The sequence below is a fragment of the Ornithorhynchus anatinus genome, chromosome 4, assembly GCF_004115215.2.
Source record: "Ornithorhynchus anatinus isolate Pmale09 chromosome 4, mOrnAna1.pri.v4, whole genome shotgun sequence".
Taxonomy (NCBI): domain Eukaryota; kingdom Metazoa; phylum Chordata; class Mammalia; order Monotremata; family Ornithorhynchidae; genus Ornithorhynchus; species Ornithorhynchus anatinus.
Window position 1 is genome coordinate 93,098,332 of NC_041731.1, and position 5,451 is coordinate 93,103,782.

At 45.5% G+C, this 5,451-nt stretch overlaps 1 non-coding gene across 1 annotated transcript; it reads left to right on the forward strand.

Annotated features, from left to right (window-relative positions):
* The first annotated feature begins 1,090 nt into the window (after window positions 1-1,090).
* On the forward strand, window positions 1,091-1,228 carry LOC114811920. The gene has a single exon (XR_003759615.1). It is a non-coding gene; the product is annotated as a small nucleolar RNA SNORA7 (small nucleolar RNA).
* The last annotated feature ends 4,223 nt before the right edge of the window (window positions 1,229-5,451 follow it).

Genomic DNA, 5,451 nt, shown 5'->3' on the forward strand with positions numbered 1-5,451 from the left:
CACACACTTTGCTCCTCTGGTGCTAAGCTTCTCACTGGGCCTCCATCTCCCCTGTCTCTCTGCCAACCCCTGGCCCACATCTTGCCTCTGGCCTGGAATGCCCCCCCTCTTCAAATCTGTCAGACAATTAAACTTCCCCCATTCAAAGCCTTATTGAAGGCACATCTCCTCCAAGAGGCCTTCCTAAACTAGCCCCACTCTCCCAGCTTTCCTCTTCTCCCACTCTCTTCTGCATCACCCGACTTGCTCCCTTTGCTCTTTCCCCTTCCCAGCCCCTTAGCACTTATGTACCTATCTGTAATTAATTTATTTGTATTGATGTCTGTCTCCCCCTTCTAGACACTGAGCTCACTGTGGGCAGGGAACGTGTCTGTTGTTGTATTGTACTTTCCCAAGCACTTAGTATAGTTCTCTGCACACCATAAGTGCTCAATAAATGCAACCGAATGAAAATGAACAAATAGAGAGGGAGACAGGCATTAATGTAAATGAATAAATTACATATATGTACCTAGGTGCTTTGGGCCTGAGGGAGGGGAGAATAAAGGGTATGAATGCAAGTGTGAAGATGGCACAGAAGGGAGTGGGAGAAGAGGAAATGAGGGTGGCCTCTTGGAGGCCATGTATCTTCAATAAGGTTCTGAAGGTAGGAAGAGCGATTATCTAAGTCTCTCGATCTAGACTGTAAGCTCTACCAAAATCTATTACATTGTACTCTCCCAAGCACTTAGTACAGTGCTCAGCTCGCTGTAAGTGTTCAATAAAGTTGATAGATTGTGCAGCATTGTAGTACATGCTTGGGAGAGTACAACAGAAGCTAAGAAAATGTTAACTTCCCTCCAGGATATTACAATCTTATGGAATGGACAGACAGACAAAATTAGTTGGAAGACAAAGAGTAAGAATGATACTCCTCACCATCAATCAATCAATCAAATTAATTTACTGCATGCAAAGTAATGTATTAAGCATTTGGGAGGATGCAATATAGTAGCTTTTGTAGACACGTTCCGTCTCCACAAAGAACTCACAATCTGGTGGGGCGGCAGACATTATTATAAGTAAACAAATTGTGGATATGTACATAAGTACTCTCTCAGGGTGACACCTGGAGAGTTCCCAGGCCTCTACCAGTCTCGACTACAGGAGGGAGAGTCAAGCAGAGGCCTGTCCATTCCATTCCTAGCTTGGGCAGTGGCTAGCGAGTGGAAGGCCATCTGCTACGAGTCAAAACTCACTCATGCTGGGCAGCGGCGGCACAGGAGAGACTCGAGGGCGGAGACTCAATTTTACTGCAAGGAAGGATGCAAGGATCAACCACTTCTGTATTATGACCAAGAAAACCCTACCGATCCACTACCAGGACGATTGCAGGTGGAGGGAGGGCGTATTGGGAAAGATGTGCCCATAGCATCTCTATGGGTCGGAGATGACTCGACGGCATAAGATTAGACTGTGAGCCCATCAGTGGGCAGGGATTGTCTCTATCTGTTGCTGAATTGAACATTTTAAGCGCTTACTACAGTGCTCTGCACATAGGAAGCGCTCTATAAATACTATGGAATGAATGAATGAAGACAAGATGAAAGTACTACGGAGCTGAAGGTGGGGTGATCATCAAGTGCCTAGAGAGTACAGATCCAAATGTAAAGGCAATGCAGAAGGGAGAGGGAGTAGGGGAAAATAGGACTCATTCATTCATTCAATCAATCATATTTATTGCGAGCTTACTGTGAGCAGAGCACTGTACTAAGTGCTTGAGAGAGTATAATACAACAGTAACAGATACACTCCCTGCCCACATCGCAGGAAAAGTCTCTTGGAAGAGATGTCATTTTAATAAGGCTTTGAAGGTGGGGAGAGTGGTGTTTTGGCTGTTTGTTTATAATAATAATAATGTTGGTGTTTGTTAAGCTCTTACTATGTGCAGAGCACTGTTCTAAGCGCTGGGGGAGAGACAGGGTAATCAGGTCATCCCACGTGAGGCTCATAGTTAATCCCCATTTTACAGATGAGGGAACTGAGGCACAGAGAAGTTAAGTGACTTGCCCACAGTCACACAGCTGACCAGTGGCAGAGCAGGGAGTCGAACCCATCACCTCTGACTCCGAAGCCCAGGCTCTTTCCACTGAGCCACGCTCCTTGTTTATGGCATTTGTTAAGCATTCACTATGTGCCAGACAGTGTACTGAGCACCAGGATAGAGACAAGCTAATCAGTTTGGGCACCACCCCGCCTCATGGGGCTCACAGTCTAAACCCCATTTTACAGATGAGGGAACTGAGGCCCAGAGAAGTGAAGTGATTTGCCCAAGGGCACACAGCAGACAAGTGGCGGAGCTGGGATTAAACCCACAACCTTCTGATTCCCAGGCCTTTGCTGGTGGTCTGGTAGGTTTGGAGAGGGAGGGAGTTTCAGGGCAGAGGGAGGATGTGGGCAAGGTGTTGGCAGGAAGATAGACGAGTGTGAGGTACAGTGAGCAAGCTGGTGTTAGAGGGGCAAAGTATGTGGGTTGGGCTGTTGTAGGAAATCAGCAAGGTAAGGTAGGAGGGGGCAAGATGATTGAGTGTTTTAAACCTGTTGATTAGGAGTTTCTGTTTAATGCAGAGGTGGATGGGCAACTCCTGGAATTCTTGAAGCAGAGGCAGATATGGATTGAACGTTTCTGTAGAGAAATGATCTGGGTAGCTGAGTGAAGCATGGATTGGAGTGGGAAGAGGCAGGAGGCAGGGAGGTCATTCATTCAGTAGTATTTATTGAGCACTTACTATGTGCAGAGCACTGTACTAAGCGCTTGGGATGAACAAGTCGGCAACAGATAGAGACAGTCCCTGCCGTTTGACGGGCTTACAGTCTAATCGGGGGAGACGGACAGACAAGAACAATGGCAATAAATAGAGTCAAGGGGAAGAACATCTCGTAAAAACAATGACAACTAAATAGAATCGAGACTAAATAGAATCGAGGTCGGAGAGGAGGCTGATGCGATAATCAAGGAGGGGATAGGATAAGTATTTTGTTCAGGGTAGTCGTTTGGATGGAGAGGAAAGGGCAGATATTAAGGATGTTGTGAAGGTAGAAATGACAGGATTTGGTGACAGATTGAACATGGGGGTCGATTGAGATAAGTCGAGGATAATGTCAAGTTTTTGGGCTTGTGAGACAAGGTGGATAGTGGTGTTGTGAATAGTGGTGTTGTTTACAGTGATGGGAAAGTCAAGGTGAGAACAGGGTTTGGATGGGAAGATGAAGATTTCCATTTTGGACATGTTATTAAGTTTGAGGTATCAGCAGGACAACCAAGTAGAGATGTCCTGAAAGCAAGAGGGAACATGAGACTGAAGAGAGGGAGGGAAATCAAGTCTGGAGAAGAAGATTTGGGAATCATGTGCATAGAGGTGGTAGTTGAAGCCATGGGAGGAAAAGAGTTCTCCAAGGGAGTGGGTGTAGATGAAGGATAGAAGGGGACCCAGAACTTTGAGGGAACAGGGACTGTATCTGTTATATTGTTATTTGTACTCTTCCTGCATATAGTAAGTGCTCAATAAATATGATTGATCCGTTGAATGACTCCCACAGTTAGGGGTGGGAGGTGGGGGAGGAACCCACAAAGGAGACTGAGGAGGAGCGACCAGAGAGACAGGAGGAGAACCAGGACAGGACAGGGTCAGTGAAGCCCAAGTTAGATAATATTTCAAGAAGGGGGTGGTCCATAGTGTTGAAGGCAGCTGAGAGGCTGAGAGGATTAAGATGGAGAACTAATGTAAGCTCATTGTGGGCAGGGAATAAGTCTGTTTATCACTGTACTCTCCCAAGTACTTAATACAGTAATCTGCACACAGTAAATGCTCAATAAATACGAATGAATGAATGAATGAATGAATGAATGAATGAATGAATGAATGAATGAAGGTCATTACTGACTTCAGGGAGGCAGTTTCCGAAGAGTGAAAGGAACGGAAACCAGATCGGATGGGATCAAGGAGAGAACTGAAGGAGATGAATTGAAGGCAATGAGTGTAAACAACTCGCTGGAGGAGTGTGGAGAAGAATGAGAGAAGGAAGATGGGGCAATAACTGTGGAGGGACATGTGGGGTCAAGGGAGGGTTGTTGTTTTTTAGAAGAGGGGATACACGAGCATGTTTGAAAGCAGCAGAGAAGGAGCCAGTGGAAAGTGAATAGTCAGACAAGGTGGCCAGTGAGGAAAGAAGGAATAGATGTGAAGAGATGTTCTCAGAGGTGCAAGGGGAAGGGGTAATAATATAATAATAATAATAATAATAACGGTATTTGTTAAGCACTTAACTATGTGCCAGGAACAGTACTAAGAAGAGGCAGGAGGTACCGCTGGGAAAATTAGGAGAGTTGAAGAGGACACATGAGGAGGGAGGGACTGGAGAGGAACAGGGGGGATTTTAAGGAGATCACATCTGATGGTTTCAATTGTATCAGTGAAGCACATGATTAGGGCCTTAAGCGACAGACATTATGGGGGTGGGGGGACAGGAGATTTGAGAAGGGAGCTAAACATCCCTAACAACCAGCACGGGAACAACGATGTAGAAGTATTGTTGTCGGAGGGAGAAGAGGGCAGAATTAAGCCATTGAGGATGAATTTATGATGGACAAAGGCAGTCTGGTGTCTGGATTTCCACCTGCATTGCTCTGCAGCTCGAGCGCAGAAGAGAAGGAAATGGATTGTGGAGGTGCAGTGGTAAGAGATCGGAGGAGGGTCGAGGGGGTGACGGAGTTGAGTTCAGCAGTGAAGGCAGAGTTGAAGAGATGTCGGTGCATCAAGACAAGTTAGTTTGTGTATGAAGAACAAAAGGAGCATGATGTCTGGGGGAACAGAACAGATTTTCCGAGAGAAGGTGTGTGGGAGAGAAGGCAGGTGAGGAGATTGTGGTCAGATAGAGGAAATAATATTTTCTATCCAGGTCTCTTATTCATGTTACAAATAGTAGGAAATTGTCTGAAGGAGTCTGTTAGAAGTGTGGCTTAGTGGAAAGAGCACAGGCTTGGGAGTCAGAGGTCATGGGTTCTAATCCCAGCTTCATCACTTTGCTGTGTGACCTTGGGCAAGTCACTTCACTTCTCTGTGTCTCAGTTAGCTCATCTGTAAAATGGGGATTAAGACTGAGCCCCATGTGAGACGAACCAATTACTTTGTATCTACCCTAGCGCTTAGAACAGTGCTTGGCATATAGTAAGTAATTAACAAATACCATTATTCTGATGATGATGATGATGATGAACTTCTTTACTACAAATATTTTCAAATATAGCTTTCTTTTCTTGATTTATATCATTAATACAGAAAATTTGCCTTGGCCAGTCTTGGCCTGGTGAACGGAGGTCAGGCCTGGGAGTTTGAAGGCCTGGGTTCTAATCTCAGCTCTACCACTTGCTTACTGTGTGACTTTGGACGAGTCACTGAACTTCTCTGTCAA